This window comes from Rhodnius prolixus, unplaced genomic scaffold (assembly GCF_049639745.1).
Source record: "Rhodnius prolixus isolate KJV_2025 unplaced genomic scaffold, Rpr scaffold_2, whole genome shotgun sequence".
Lineage (NCBI taxonomy): Eukaryota > Metazoa > Arthropoda > Insecta > Hemiptera > Reduviidae > Rhodnius > Rhodnius prolixus.
In genome coordinates, this window is record NW_027411592.1 from 15,116,008 (window position 1) to 15,133,059 (window position 17,052).

The window sequence follows — 17,052 nt, forward strand, 5'->3', positions numbered from 1 at the left end:
TTTTTATAGCAACTGTGGTGTTGAATTATTTAAGCAATTTGTCTTGTAATATATATTAAGTCAACTTAACTTTTTAAATGTTAGAAATATTAAAGAATTCTTATATAAATCCATTAAAGGTTTTTATATGATTAACTGGAATATAACTGCACCATTGCATGACATATTCATCAAGATAAGCGCTCAATTTGCTGGCCATCTGTTTAACAATATCTTTATTTTGTTGAAAGCCTAAGAATTATTAAATCTGTAGTTATTTGAGATTCTCTTCTAAAATTTTATGCTATTTTTTTAACGATACATCTATTTAAGACTTTTTTAATAGCCGTAATCTACTTTACTTTTAAGATATGACTATAATTTCTTTATAACATACCGAATTTTGATGGATTTTATAAATTATTGTAGAAGTAGAATTGTTAATTACTAAGACTTTTGTAAATGATTTAGACTTAATATTAATAAATAAACAGCTGTTAAATATTTTTTGCTTATTAAAATTTTTTTATTTTCAATTAAGATCTATTAATATCTTGGAGATTACGCTACTGACTTCCGGAAAATGAGCTAAAAATGAAGCATTAGCTCTTTTGGTAGCAATTGTTACTCGTAAGCCAAGAGTGTAAATTCAGGAGTGCTATCGTTAGATTTTCCTGAACATAATTGCACAGGTGCATTGCGTTTCGTGTGTAACAAAAGAACAGTTCGGAGGTTGGAAGTGCACAGAATCCGGGTGATAATGAGCTTAGCTTAAATTAAAAACAAACAAACAAAAACCCATTTTATTTTAACATTGGGTTCTTGGAAATCAAAGGAGCATTAGTCGCATTTATTCTGAGTATTAATACGTGTCTCCTTCAGAAACGTGTTTCAAGCTCCACATTGTTTCGGACACTAAGTGATTTCAAGAAGAAGGAAGAGGTTTAACTCAGTTAGAGGATATTGAACTCGGGACTTAAAGGAACTAAGTTAGTGTTCGCTACTAAGAGCAGATATCTACTGGAAGCCGCCAATAAACGGAGAATTAAGAGACGTCATGGAGAAGTGCCAATGCCCTTATAAGTCCAGTAACTAAACTAAGTATTGTTCATTGCTTTTAGTGACTGATTCATTAAGAAGGAAGAAAGAATTATGCCAATTTCTGTTATTATTTATATCTTTACTGTAAAATATGTTCCACAGCCCTGAAGATGACCTAGTCCCCAGGTCTAAAGTTCGGCAAAATAAAAAGTAATGACTGAAATTGGCATTATTCCTTCAACTTAACTAAATTAACATGGTTGAAATCAGGGCTACAGCCGTAATCATCTGTAACATAACATTAGTCGTAACATAAAAAACAATATCAAAGTGCAAATGGAAGTCAATTGAATTAAAGGGAAAACGATAGGTTGAACTTCGTTTTTCTCTTCAATGCCGGAAAACTTAATGTATTTTTTACTGCTCCATTGTTTTTGACATTGCTTGAATAAATTCTTCATTTGTTTCCCTATTTCGATCGAATAAGATGTGGACATCCACCGGTGGAACATTTTTAGGTGAATAAACCAAAAGTGGTAGAGTTGTTTGCTCTAAATAATTGTTGGCTCGTGTACAGTTCTGGGACAGTATTTTTCAGGAAAACAGCAGAGCACTTGTCATATGGTTCAGTGCACATGTTCACAGTGTGAAGGGTTGTATATATAGGCACCTATCTGGCACTCCTGTCCCTCTGTGTGTGTGTGTGTATGGTGGAGATTGTCCTGCAGGCAGTCGTTCCGTCGTCCGGAGGACACGGGTGACATTTGGCCGAGTGTATGCCGAAACTTCAGCCACAGACCCAAGCTATTTACACACATATGCTTTTGCCGACCAGCCCTCGCCTATATTTTCCGTGTTCTCTGTGGTCTCCGTTATACATGATACTACAATTAGTATACTAACTACACCCACTGTGCTATACCTATGCACTAGCGTCCAGGTGGGCCGTTGGTTGTGGTCTCACGCAACTTCACGCCAACCTCACCGTCATGTAACTGATGAAATAAATTTTCCAACCAACAATAAAGCAGAAAATCAATTACATTCTTAAAGTACTTGACATTATTTCAGAAGATCATTTTTAGAGCTTAAAAATTCATAAGAGATTCAAGATTTATTTTATTTCAAACTAGAATTTCTTACTTCTTTTTTTTTATATTTTGTCTTTGAACTACAGACCAAAGTTTAATTTTGTAATCTCTACCTTAGTAATAAACATCGGTTGTAGGATATAAATTAGTATTTATACCAGTATTAAAAATTTTGTATTGTTAATCATTTATAGTATTAATCAGTAAATAATATTATAATAATAAAGAAATTATTTTAGTATTCAATAGTAATTTAAAAAAAGTCTAGTTCCTATAGTGGTTGAGCACTATTAAATGCAGCCTTATATTTAGTAAATATTTTAAGTCGAATAAAAATTTGACTGTGTTAGTTTAGTTGTTATAATTTGAAGATATTTTGAATCTTTAATCCAGATTATTAAAATATAGAAGAGGGAATACAGAATAAAGAAGGGCAACTGGCATTTTGGTATCCCTATCATCAGTACATCTCAGAACTGAACACAACTCAGCTCTCAGGTGCCTGAGAATCGCCTGAGACACCTTGTTTCTCTCTCAAAGGCAGCTTAGGTATGCCAAGCCACTCGCAGTGGCAGAGATTACGGAATGGTGGCTTTTTCTCCGTCAACGACAAGCCATTAGATTACCTCCAAATTTCAATATTCTCGCAATAACCGCTCACAGATATATTATACATTTTTTTCGAAACTTGTTTTGAATTCCCTTAATTATAAATTAATTTTTGTACAAATGTTTTGTATGTATTTGAGGAGGTTCTACAACTTGTTTTTCAACTTTTTGCTGAATGTTCTGCTATAAATTTAACAGATCTCTTTTAATAATTTAATTTAATTTTCAAAAACTTGCTAAAAACATACATATGTTCGAGATTTGATTAATGGGAAGCTACTCTTATTTAGATTCCCAAAACAAGCTCCAGGCTAGACACATGTCGGCGCAGGCTGCCAAGAAATTAGCACACGACCAGCAAAGTGCCTGAGGCTTGATCTAAGTTAAATATTTAATTATAATAAACCTCCCAGTTCACTGTAATTCACATTAGAGTTATAAATTCTATAGTTAGAATAACATTCAGTTAACAATTGGTTCTTTATTCTCCCTACTAACCACTAATCGTTTTATTCTTTCTTTTTTGCTCTTTATTCTAGTCTTGCTGGATCTTAACATCTATCTCATCCTACAATTTATTTGAAATTATTCATTTTTTTAAAATACTTCTTTTGTGTATGTGATTGTGTTTCATCATAAAACTGCATTAATTAGTGATTTTACCAATGGAATTCAGTTTTAATCTGAATTAAATGGCCAGTGTTATCTTAAATGAAAAAAATATTTTATATAGTTCAAAACGGCCAGCATAAATGATCGTTTACATTTAATAAATTTTGAGAAAATATTAATGTAAATGTAAAGCAACCAAATTATTTTAATGATAACAGTTATTTAAATTTTAAAAAGTACAATTGAACTACATAATCCAAATTGTATACTTAGAAAGCCCCAGTAGTAGTTAAAGAAATCAAGGTGGGATTTGAGTCATCGAGAGTGACCTATATGGAATCGGTGTAAACTCCTACGCTTACTTTTTGTATTTTGAGAGCAGGTAGCTACTCTACTCCACAATATACTCAGCAACCCTTACCTCTCTTCTCTCCCTCCGAGCAACTCTAATCTATTTCTGTCATCAAAACAACGAACTATCAACGGCTAAGAATCCAATGGCTTCAAAACTTTGAGACAATCTACTGAAATCCTATTGACCCACCTTTAGAACCTCTTACTCCTTTACGGACGGTTATGTAACTTAAAAGGGCGGACCAGCCATTTCATCTGTGAACGTAGAAGTCTCTGCAGGATGCAGGAATCAAAAACACTCAATAATGATTCCTCCAATACTTACACGAAACATTTAGGCAAAGGGTTTAGCGGTTCCCCGCATCCAATCGTTCGTTCGTATCTCACATTCTAGACTTCACAGACGACTGCATTCAATCATTTACACTTTGCCTAAATAAGCTATACACATAAAAATAACTTATTCTCTTTAACATTTCATAATAACTTTAGTCTTAAGTTATTTGTACAAATACAATTAGACATTTTAAACATTTTAAAACGGCCGAAGGGGGTCAATGTTGCATGTAGCTTCCTGAGTTTTGCAGTCCCACGGGTTCCTAGCACTTTAAACCATGCATTTTCACTATACAATAGGGTCACATTACACTAACACTACATTCACATAAACAAGCACACCAACGAAGGGCGTTAGGAGATATCTCCGTCAAAGGGAGTAAACCCATTAAATCTAAGGTTCTTAAATTGAATCGGAGGTTAGGCGTAAGGCTGACAACCCTATTGTGCAGAACTTTAATACGTCTCGAAACCTCAATTGGAAAATTGAAGAGGCTAGAGCTAAATGTCAAGAAAGAAAGAAAAAACATTTTAAAATAATTGATTAATTTATTTTGTCAATTGCTGGTTAATTAACAAGTAAAATACAATAATCGCCTTTTTTCTCAGGTCGAATTAAGTGCTGGACAGACAACGACAGCTCTTACTTTACTTTTCTATTTTTCGAACAAATAAAAACTTAGTTTAAAACTCAAGCCAGGAAACTCCCAGTTAATAGTTCGTGTTCATAATCACTGCAATCAACTTCCTGTCAGTTCTTACTCGTATGGTTGTTTCTTCCTGGTCTAACCATTGTTAGTGAGTAAACAAAATACAATTTAGTTTGGCCCAAAGTTCCTGGTTTCCGTCAGTTATGCCGAAGGGGAAAGACGAGTGAGAGGGATTATTTGGTAGTAGGTCGGCCAGTAAGTTACTTGCCCACTTTGCTGTACATAATACATGACTATTTACATTAGACAGTGGTGTAACTAGTGCTGTTTGTACACTCTATCAAAGTAAGAAGCGAAGATAAACAGGATTGGCCGAACTGTTATTTGGTCAGATGTTGTCACAAATCTCTCTAATGTCTCCTGGAGGACGTTTTCCATCACGTCTTTAAAAATCGTCCTAACTACCTTTCTGTTTCATAATACTTTTACTAACTGGTACGGATAGATTGTGGGTAAATATTTATTTAGTCGAATACTATTTATTTGTAATTTTATTTGTTTTTTTTTTTAAAGGTTTTGTTTAAATTAACAATTCTACATCATTAAAAATCCTTTTTTTTTTAATTATCACGAAACGTAATTATTAACATTAATTTATTTCTTTTAACATCCTGCAATCGAGGGCACGGGTTATGCCCATTTTGAAAAGCATCTTCTTCTCTACAGACGACTAGCTTCTTTGTTAGGGTTGGAACCCAAAAATTTGAATAAAGCGAATTTTAGAAATCAGTTCTCAGACCCCACAGTAAGATGGACTTCAGAAGAGTTGCGGGAGAACATTATGTATAAGAAATTACAATAGATTCAATCTGGTAGTTAATCTAGCAATTCAGAGCATTGACCGAGTCGGTAGGTTGCACTGCTAACAAAATGCTAAGAGAGTTTGGCTGGTCTATCGACGAAACCCAAGTATAAATTAGAAGATCATGTCTTTATTTAGAAGCTAAATAGAGTGGACAAGAATGCTGCAGAATCTTCTTGATCTAGTTCTAGAAATGGGCCCCGACAATTCTACCGAGATATATAATTAAGATTCCGCAGGACTAGAATTTCAGAGGATAGATCGATTTAATAATTTGTGGATTAGGGTACGGTTTGATGCCAGAGCTTCTTCTTCTGTTCTGTGCTTTATCATCGTATTAAGCTTTACAAAATCCTCATATTTCCGGCGATAGTAACTTTATTTTTATGAAAAATGTATTTAAGATTAGAGGACAGCTCTTAGGGTTGAATTTTAGAATGGGAGAAATGAGCGAGTGCATTTGTGCAGTTTGTGTAATCTGGGTCAAGGTGGAGGATGTTTATCACTATATTGCCGTTTGTCCAGTTTTTGGAGAGTTCAGAATTAGATGTTTTGGGAGAAAGAAGTTAAGTAAATCTCAATTTTTTTGAGTATTTGAGAATGGTAGGGATTGGATACAGGATTATATGTTTTGTATATACATAGGTGGATATCGGAAGTTTATGGTTGATGAATTTAATTATTAGTTTCTTCTTTTAAAATTGTTTATATTTTGTTCTGGATCTAGTAGGAGTTTTTAGTTAGCTGCTAGTCTGCTGAAGGACATACTCGTAGTCCATGCATTCGTGTTCCTTATTGTAATTTATTCATTGCTATGTTTATCTACTTAAACATACTTGCTATTTTTATTTTTTCCTTAAATGCAATTATAAGAAACAAAGAACAATTTCATTTTTCAATGCCTTTTTAGTACTTAAAGGTTATTGGATATTTATGGTGAGGGTTGCTACACTTACTACACCCTTGGGAACTTATGTATATCCACTCCTCCTGCGCCATAATACCGTTGGATTTTTTTTTAGGTTTATTGAATTCAAGTCTTTTACAGTTATTATGATAATAGAGAATAAGACACATTAGAGAACACAGAATTTATTGCAATATATTCAGGGTGCAGTTTTGTCGGTAACTCAACAAATTATAATTCTCAATCTATACCAAGTTTTGTATGTATTTTCTGAAAAAATTGCAACACAAGTAAAGTCAAACAGTGTCGACCAACACTTGTATGTAAAGTTCTTCTAATACAGCTCAGATTTTGGGTTTTTTATAAATAATTTTCATCATCTGATGATGATTTTAATAGAAAGAACAACGAAGTTCACATTCTAGGAGTAAGTTTATACCATAAACTCAAATACTTTGTTTGCTATGAAAAACAATAATTTTCAAATCCTCTGCTCGGCTAAGAATGTTGATTGTGGTAGGATCTGAATTCGATTATGGACAATAGTCGTAAACCTTTTTGCAAAACACTTCAACGTCAACTGTTCACTATAATTGATTTAATAAATCTAGACCTTAAAAAAGAAGCTAGACTGATCAAACACATCATTATCTAACAAGAATGGCCTAGGTATAGAGAAAAATGTGGAAGTTAATGCAATTTTATACTATTTGCTTAAAAGAGCGTTTAAGAATGCTTCAGATTAATAAGGTTTTTATTTCATTTTAGTCCATTATTTCGTGATGTACTACTAATAGCAAAACGAGACATGTTGCCTGTTACATGTTGCTTGTTGGTTAATACCTCAAAGTGGATTTGCTGGGAGTAAAATCTAATCCAATCCATTTCATTGTGGAGACTTAGATTATTATGCCACGCTAACGAGATAGTCTCCAGACGTACCTTGTCATACAGATTGATCTTCGGATCATTCTTTTGTGTGTTTGAGAGAGTGTTATCTCATACTGTCATAACTAAACCATTGGAATCACTCTTACATTATTATCTTAACGATTCAGCATTGAAGCGTCTTTGCTTGAGGCCTTGATGGTATTTTTGACTGCCCTTTTGCCTCGTATTTAATCTTGCATTCTATTCCGCCCTTAATAGTTAGTCACCTTACCCATTATAATAACAAGAAATAAATTCTTTTTTTAATGTTCACAAAATGCAGAATTTTCCTTCTAGGAAAATAAATACAGGAAGGCACGACATATCTAAAACTGTTATTTTTTTTCAAAAATGTTTGCAAATTTTCCTCTTGACATTAGAATATTTTATTGTTTTTCTTTGAAACGTTTAGTAAAAGTTTGGAAATTAGTATGGCCCGGAGCGTGAGGCTGGGCTGTTAATAGCGCCCTCGATTAGAAGGTGTCGTCTGTAAGGGCGATAGTCTGTTTGTGTTAGTGTGTTGACACGCAGTGATATCGATATGGCCAGTGTGGACTTCTCTCTCTCTCTCTCTAAGTTGTTCTTTTCATTATTCAAGACGCCGCCATGCCTTGCAGAAGCGGCGCTAGCCACCAACTCGCCACAGTTCTCCTCTCCATATCAAATATTTATTCTGTCAGTGGCTGTCACACGTCCCTCAAGTGGCCTCTACTTTCTCTCGCTATTTTTATTTATCTGCACTTTTTTGTTTTTCTTTATAAGTTTGAAAAGTGAGATTTTTATTTAGTTGGTAATGGAAGGAAATACAAAAATCTGGCATGGACACTCGTAAATCTCTAGACAACTAAGAAATCAAAAACCAAAACTCAAAATAACTTAAACAATGGCTGTAAAGAAGACAACAAAGTTATTAGAAGATAATCATTGATTTTATTTTGGATATATTAACATGCAAAGATATTTGTTCGGAAACCCAATATTTAAAAGGCTGATTTGTTAGGTTCAAGAGGCTAAAAAACAAGGGGGTAAAAACGCTTTGCTTATTTGTGTGCATAATTTTAAAGTCTATTGAAGCAGTAGTGGCTTTGTAGTTGTTTACCTGGACTCTGTAATCAACAGTCTTACCAGCTGCAACTCGTACCTATGTTAGCTTTGGGTTAGCAGTGCCATAGTTAAGCACTTGCGTGTCAACTTTTGCACGGAATTCCAAGTCCGTATCTAGTATGCTCGTAGAAATAAAGATCCTGAAGACGCTTTTTCCTTGCAGATCCATCTGAGAAGTGAAGATTCTTTTTCTTAACTTCCCTGTTTCTAATCTTTATACAGATTTGTTAAAATTGATTTCTTGTCCGTATAAGGCAAAATTGTTGATCAGGGACATAAGTATTGCCTTCTACTAGACGATTACTATGTTACTTGGTTGCTATTACTAAAGATTCTCAATGGTTACCTCCCATTCCCAAGAATTTTGTGTATTGCCGTGCAATATCTTTATTCAATCTCTTCGTGGAGGGAACAGCCTATTGAAAAATCTTTACCGACCTTTACTGAAATAATTTCGTTATCCTCTGGATAAAAGAGTGACCATCCAGAGCTATTCATTATCACTATTACTAAATCAAATTAAAAAATTTATAATGTTACTTAACGATTTATGTGAAGAGATAATTCTTGTAAAGTTACTCCAATAATAGTAATCAAAACAAGTCTTTTTAGCGGTTCCTTCAAGCTGGGAAGAGAAGATAATTATGATGTAAACAAAAAGAGCTTATTTAGGTGTAGACCGGTGGCAGAGAGTGCGTGGCGGACAGGGTTTGAAGCGGCGAGTCGAGTGACAGTTAGATGGATAATTGTATAACAAGACTAATCTAACACGGGTCGGCAAATTGAAATTATATGAGAGCGTCATAGATCACGAATGACAAGGCCGGTGTGAGAGGGGTGACTCTCGCTTAGTAACAAACTGGAAGAAGCGGAGGGTTGTCGTTGTACTTGGAGGGGGCTGGAAGCTGCATATCACAATCATGTTAGTTACTGTATAGAGAGAGAGAAAGAGAACTGGCAATAACCAGCAATACTCTGCGCTGTGGCGATGGAAGGAAGATGATGTTACCTCGACCCCCTGTTTTTATTATGAACTTGTGCACACGCCAACCTCTGTACTGCTGCTGGGTCTATTTCCGTCCATGTGAGTCCCGTCGAGTGTAGTAAGCACATTCAGACACCAGCATATTTGCTGCTTGAGTCAAGTGTCTGTCTATTCTGCATTTCAATTATTAGAGTGACGTTCAATGTTCAGGTTGGAGACAAGTTATTTGACAACAGGCATTAAGATGAATACTTAAATGTTGCTAAATATTATAATTTGTCTTTTTATGTACCATTAGTAGCAAACTTAAAAGTGTACTTTGAGTTTTCAATTTAATTTTATGATGTGTATTTAATTTAATTTCTGTAACCAATGCTCTGCTAGTATAGGGTAATACCCAGAAAACAAATAAAACTATTCTATAGCAAGAATATCAGTGCGGAAAAACAAAAGCATACTAGATGCAATACAATTTTATTATTTATTTTACCAATTCATCTTAAAATCCACAATTCATTCTTTCCTAAATTTCTCATACTTTTCCATTCCAGTATGGCATATACTTTTTGGCCAATCAAGATCGTAGGATCAAATTTGGCTTTGCCAACTTTTTTCATGGGTAAGTATACCTATATAAAACTTTTGTTACTTTTTTATTGTGAGAAAATTATATTGATCTTATTTCTTGATTTGTTTTTGATTTCTGCTTTAAAACATGTCAGGAGTAGCGAGAGTTTTGTCGGGGTAGTGATTATTTACTTATTGTGGTGGAAATTACATCGTTTCAATAGAGTTGTGTTAACAAATATACAAAATAAACTAAGTGAGGAATAGAAAATAATTGAACCTCATCTACTGCACTCAAAATATAGTTAATCATAAATAATTTAAGAAAAATACAACAGAAATGTTTTAGAACAGATTTTGTTGACTAATACGAGGTATGTTCAAAAAATAAGGTGAATTTTCAAATTTCGCGGGCTACGTACATTCGAATTTCGATTGTCTTTTTTTTTTATGTTGGTACACTTGTCTCGAACATATTTTCAAAGTTGTAGCTATATAGCATGTTTAGTTTGTATGTTAGAGGCATAAATAAGACAAGTGTTTTGCGAGTTCGGCGATTTTCTTCTGTCGAAAAAAATGGATCAACGAATTTGAATCAAATTTTGTGTAAAAAATGGAATTAAGTGCTGAAAAACACTTGAAATGTTGAGAGTGGCGTACGGTGAGAGTACTCTGTGTCAAAAAAATGTTTACAAGTGGTACAAGCTTTTCACAGAAGGTCGAGAAGATGTGAATGACGACGCTCGCCCTGGACGCCCCAGCACATCAACAACCGATGAAAATGTTGAGAAGAATCGTCGAATCACAATTAGAGAAGTTGCTGAGGTTGTCGGCATATCGGTTGGCACATGTCCTGCAATTTTTTCGGAAATTTTGGGCATGAAGCGTGTAGTAGCGAAGTTCGTTCCAAAATTGCTGAATTTTGATCAAAAAAACCGTCGCATGAGCATCGCTCAGGAATTGTTGAATGACATTATCATGTCTCAGTCACCGTATTCACCAGATTTGGCGCCCTGCGACTTTTTCCTGTTCCCATGATTGAAGAGACCCATGAAAGGACGGAGATTTGCGACGATTGAGGAGATAAAAACCGAATCGCTGAGAGAGCTCAAGGACATACCAAAAAGTGCATATCAGAACTGTTCCGAGGATTGGAAAAAACGCTGGCACTTATGTATTATATCTGAGGGGGACTACTTTGAAGGAGACAAAATAAAAATCGTTGAATAAATAAATATTTTTTAAGAAAAATGAAAATTCACCTTATTTTTTGAACACACCTCGTATTACTCAGAAAGGTTTTCTTTTTTCTGATTTGTAGTGAAACTTAGTCTCTTCTATAGTTTAAGTGGCCATCAAAAACTTCCTCAAGTTTCCTTAAACGTGTCCTCTTACCTCTGCAAATTCAGCACCAACGACCCCCATATGAGTGCCATCTTCCTCCTCTTTGTTACACAGCTTACAAACATTTTGACCACATTCTATGCATAAATATTTACCACCTAATCTCAGCTGAGCAAATAAGCGTTTATACTTGAGAGAAATTTCCAACAGGAGATAAGGTTGACACACTATTTCTTTAGAAATTATTGCGTACAAATGGCTACTATTAGTAGAATTCTTCGCTCTGACAAGATCTTTCATTAAAGAGAAAAGTCCTTTATTTGTCAACAATGGAGGGCACATCCGATTTACAAAAATTATTTGGCCATACAGGGTATAGAATATATTTATTAATTAAAGTTTGTAATTGTTTGAACCAGTTGAGTTTAGTATTTATTCGTTTACTGTGAAGGTTCTTCAATGATGAAAAACAGATTTTTAGATACCCTAAGCTGTCTATAGTTTCTATTTTAAAGAACCAATTCAACGATAATTGCAAAACAAGCTACTACTTCACTTTCCAATCTTATTAGAAAATGAGGAGTATTTTGTCTAAAGATTAAAGTTCTTTTAATAAATCTACATTGTGCAGCATCCAAATCCTCTAGATATCTAAGGCTCCTTGTAGAAGCAACATGCAACAGAGTGTTTGTAATTATTGAATCAAAAAGTTACATTCTTGATTCCAAAGATTTTAAACTATTTTTATAAAACAAAATATTAATGAATGAATCCATTGCAGAGTTGGCCTTCCTGACTGCTTCATCTTCAGTTTCTTTTAACATTTATGATCTAGAAAATGTAATTCCTAAATAATCAAAATATGAAACCTCTTTCAGCTTGAAAGAACCAAAGTAAAAAAGTTGATTAATGCTTGTAAGGCGTGGGAGATACCCTGCTTAAGCTGCTATTTTTTGGTGAAAAAAAAAATGTTATTAGTAAAGTATGAGTCTCACCTGTCCACGACAGCTAATTGGTAGTTGGACGTAAAACCCCACCTGAAAATAAGCGTTTTCTTAACGTTACCAGTTTCATTTAATATTGATGCCATAGTTTTTAAATTCTTCAAACAGTGGCAAGCAGCTGTCTGAAGATTATTGATTTGTTATCTATCAAATAATTTATTTCTGTAATAAAAAAATTATTTTTGAATTTGTAGTAAGTTACTGTATGTTGTTGTTAATGAACCAAAAAGAAATTTCCCTCTTGATGTAAATAACTTGAGACTTTATTGATTATTTCTTGGTTATGTTTCCTCCAGCTCAGTACTAACTACTGCCAGGAACACTACTGTTTCCTCTTCTTCCACAGTCTGTAGATGTAGACAATAGTTCAAGAAGAGTATTTCATCCTCAAGGGCCAGGAACCATATCCATATTCTTATTTCTGGTTGTAAGAGATGTATCATCCAAGTACAAGATACATTTTTACTTGAAACGAACATCCTAGACCATGAATGTATAAAATAAAAACAGATGCTAGAGAAGCGAACCTTGCAGTACATCTCTTTCAATTTTCTGCGGCTTGGATTTTGGATCCCGTAGTGAACGTACTGTGTTGTACCCATTAGATATTTCTTGAATACATTTTAGGTAATATCATACTATACTTTGTAAACTTATTAAGCAGTATACTATAACTATGATAGTAGTCGAACTTTTCTTTCAGATTACAGAAACAACGACTCATATTTCTCTGTTTTCAAATGTATTGAATTCTTCCGCTATGAACTAAGTGAATGCAACAACAGTGCTGTACACTTTCCGTTAGCCAATCTCTGAGGTGTGCTAATGAATTTATTATTCTCTTCCAGGAATTGTGAACCCGCCTTGTGATGGTCACCACTATACTATGGAGCATATCATCGTTTATTGTAGGCACTTATATACATAGAAGAAAAAAGAACAACTATAATCACGCTCTAGACTCTTAGAGACTAGAGACTGTTACCCATTCTCTTTCTTGGATTCAAAAGTTTTTCTCAAATTCTTCTTCCTCCACAAATACTGTTCCTAGCGAAAATATTGCTACTTCCTAGCTCATTCCGTTTAGCGAAATCTTGTTTATTTGTTTCTTCATCATACTTTTGCGAATGACTGTGAACAACTTTGATGTCAATAGAATGATGCCAAGCTGCAGGAAACTTGGGAGAGGAACAGTGAAATCCAGTTGAAATAAAAGAAATTAATGGAAGATAAAAATCAGATTTTGTAAAACGTTTCTTAACATGTAATTATCAAACATAACCATCCTCAGAAACTGTCACTTCTGAATTCTCTGGAAAATTTTGAGGCTGTATGTGAGAAGATAAATATACGAAGAAGACAGAAAAAAAAATAAAATAAGTAGCTGTAAAGAATGTATGATGAGGAAGCAAATATGCGAAGCAGATAAACAAGATTTCGCTAAACAGAATGAGCTGGGTGGCAGTTCCCTGGGAATTTCACATTAAGTTTAGCGGAGAAAGGAGAATTGAGAAGTGCGAAAAACTTTTGAAGTGGCTAGAGAGATGAAGTTAATGCCATGGTTACTGGAATTCTTAGGATCAGAGAAATAAACTTAACGTCAACTGACGTTAAAGTATCTTGAGAAGCTGCCACAAAATTTGTAATTGTCAACATTTTCAATTCGAATTTCAATAATTAAATTATATCAGAGATTGTAAAAACTTTCTACTAAGATATTTTAAAGAATTCTATGTTTAATTCCTTATTTTAAACCTAGAATATGCACAGTTTATTCATGATTTTAAAATAAGTTATTCATCCTTTTTCCCAAGAAAATGTTTTCTATACTCAATAAGTTCAACTTAGAAAAGTAGGTTACTTAAAGCAATTTTCTTGCACATTCAAATGATGCCGTTTTAAACGTGTTGCAATAAGATAGTTCTCATGTAGAAATAATAATCTTGTATTTAGAATGCTTAGTATGAGCAACTGTAATTTCATTTGTAGTAGGAAGTTTAATATTTTCAGAGGGCGTTTAGATGGTGCACAACACTTTAACCCACTAGTTAGTTGCTATTAGCACATTAAATATTTCTTTAGTGAAATTACAGGAAAATGAGAAATTTTCAATTTAAATAGAAATGAAGTCTATTCAAGCTAAATGCATTCTGGGTGTTCCTCCACGGTATATCGACTTTTTCACGGAAACACCCCATTCAACAACCTTTTTTTTTAAATAGGTAGGAATTGATTCTACATCAGGAATACATTTTTTTAAGAGTACAAGTTAAGTGAACAATTTTCTCTGTGAAGTTATTTCACGAATAACTGAAAACAGATTTATTTAATAAAACTTCAATATTATCTATCGCTTGCACCTGTAATTAAGGATATTACGATTTATTTTTATTTAATATTAATTATCGCTCATTAAAATTACAGTTGTCACTAGAACTGGCGTCCACCATTAAAGTAAATAACTTTCCTTTAATTATAATTATTCTATTTTTAAGAAAATATATTTAGAACTTTAATCGTTATTTTTGATCAACAGAGGGATAAAAATAAAAAAGTTTTTTATTTTCATAATTGCATTGTTCGTGTGTATGATACATGAAGTGAACAATAATTGAATTTATGTTACAATCGTCAGTAGAATGTGTGTACCCCAATAGTGGGACCCCTTCATTGCAGCTTCACAATCTGTTTATTAGCCACTCTCCCTTCTGTTCTCATTATATTCTAGTTGAATGACGATATGAATCTGTTAAACCAATAATTCTAGGCTTGTTTTTAATGGATCTTCTTCTATAGTGACATTCTACTAACCTTCTTACCGATTAACTTGTACAGATAACTTTGTAGATTTGTATAGATAAAACCAGATAAAGTAACAGTTATTTTTACTGCAAAGACACTTGGATACTAACTTGGACACATGTTCACGTGTTATGTTTTTATTGGCAGTACATTTGGCTCTTTGCGCTTTAGATTAGATTAAGTTTTAGTATTTTACTAAAATTTAATTATAGGAAACACTGTTGTAATTTGCTGTTTGCCTCAAATTATTTTTACTTAATAATATTATATTTAGCGGAGTATTTCTCTTTAAACAAATATTTTTCATGATATACTAGAATCTATGATGACGCATATTGTATTAAGTAACTAAATCCCCAACAGTTTTCTTCCCTTCGTAAACTCCAGGAGAATGATGATACTTATTACATTATAGATAAATCCCCATTTTAGAAAATATTTCTTGGAGAATACTAGCTGCAAGTTTTTCCAAACTTTTCCCTGCATTCTCTAGCCTTCCCATCCTAAGCTTTCCGTATACTATGTAATAAAGGTTGTAATGTAGTTATACATTGGCACTTCCTGTTTGTAATTATTGTATGGTTTTGCAATTAATCTAATATACCAATATATATATGTAATTAAAGAGTAAAAAACAACCTGGACGTTGATACATTTGGTATTGTTTTTCGATAACCCAGTTTCCTACAAAACGGAAATAAGTTTTAAGCGTGGCATCTTCCCCCCCACTTACCTTATATTTATAATAAAGCATATTTATCTTGGAGAATATGTTGGATCTACATCACATTATTAGAAAGAAATTGAAGTGCATTCATTTCAGCTAAACACTATAACAGAACGAATCTGGTGATTGAAGATTGATTGTAGCAAATGAAAACACTAGTATTCATTTTACTATAATTTTCAGACGATTTATACCTACTTTTTCAGTGTTTGACGAAAGAAATCTACTTTATAGTAACTGCTCTCACTAAAAATATATTTTTGGTTATTTTGATTTGTTAAATAATTATTAATGTATTTAGTAGTGTGTTTCAGTATCATTCTGTTTTACTTATTATGTGTTAAATCTACTTCAAGCATACATGTATGTTGCTGTTTATCTAACAATGAAGCAGATGAATGAGTTAATATAAATTATGCAGAACGAATTAGGCAAGAGACCTGAAGCAGATTCCACGCGAACTACGATAAGAAACCTTCCCGACGCTTTGCGTCTACTTTATTTTAAGATACAGTGAAAGGAAACGATACTGATTCTTTAGATCAGAAATATATCGTATACTTACCTGACTGATTGGACCGGTACTCCCGGTCACATTATTATTGTGTTGTAATAATTAGAGTTAGGTTCGCTATACGTAGAAGTTCCTGCTAGTAAGGGAGAGTTTCCCAGTTCAAGTCCAGAGCGTACATAATTGTTATTTAAATGGTAAGATTCAAATAGTAAAGAATGAAACTTCAGTTGCCACTAAGACGATAAGCCTCGCCTGAAATAAATTTAAGATTGATATTTAAACGTCAAAGTAGATAAACTAGTTCAGGTCTATTCAATCTCTTTGGAGGATTGACGGCGGAACGGTAAAGGTGTCCGACTGTAAGCCCAATTACAGTAAGTTGGTCATCATTTTAGTAATATTTCTCTTTCTTTCCCTTGTTTTGGAAGTTTACTTTCTATCTAGGACAATGTAATAAGCGCATTCTAAATCTTACAAAGTTCCAAACAGTTTATTATTATTATTATTATTATTATTAGCATTTCATTTATTTTTATTATTTGTTTATTTTTTTATTTTGTAAGTATTTTCTTCTAATCATAAATGAATACTATTGTAAAATAATTAGTACCCTTCGCAGTATTTAAAAAGAGCC

General features: G+C 33.4%; 1 long non-coding RNA gene across 2 annotated transcripts; it reads left to right on the forward strand.

The window, feature by feature from the left end:
- Positions 1 to 494: 494 nt before the first annotated feature.
- On the forward strand, positions 495 to 14,078 carry LOC141449075 (uncharacterized). 2 transcript variants are annotated; one of them, XR_012455329.1, is made up of 3 exons: positions 528 to 1,080; positions 10,012 to 10,079; positions 13,224 to 14,078. It is a non-coding gene; the product is annotated as an uncharacterized lncRNA (long non-coding RNA). The 2 variants fall into 2 exon arrangements; XR_012455328.1 differs by lacking the exon at positions 10,012 to 10,079 and having other exon boundaries at positions 495 to 1,080.
- Positions 14,079 to 17,052: the final 2,974 nt, after the last annotated feature.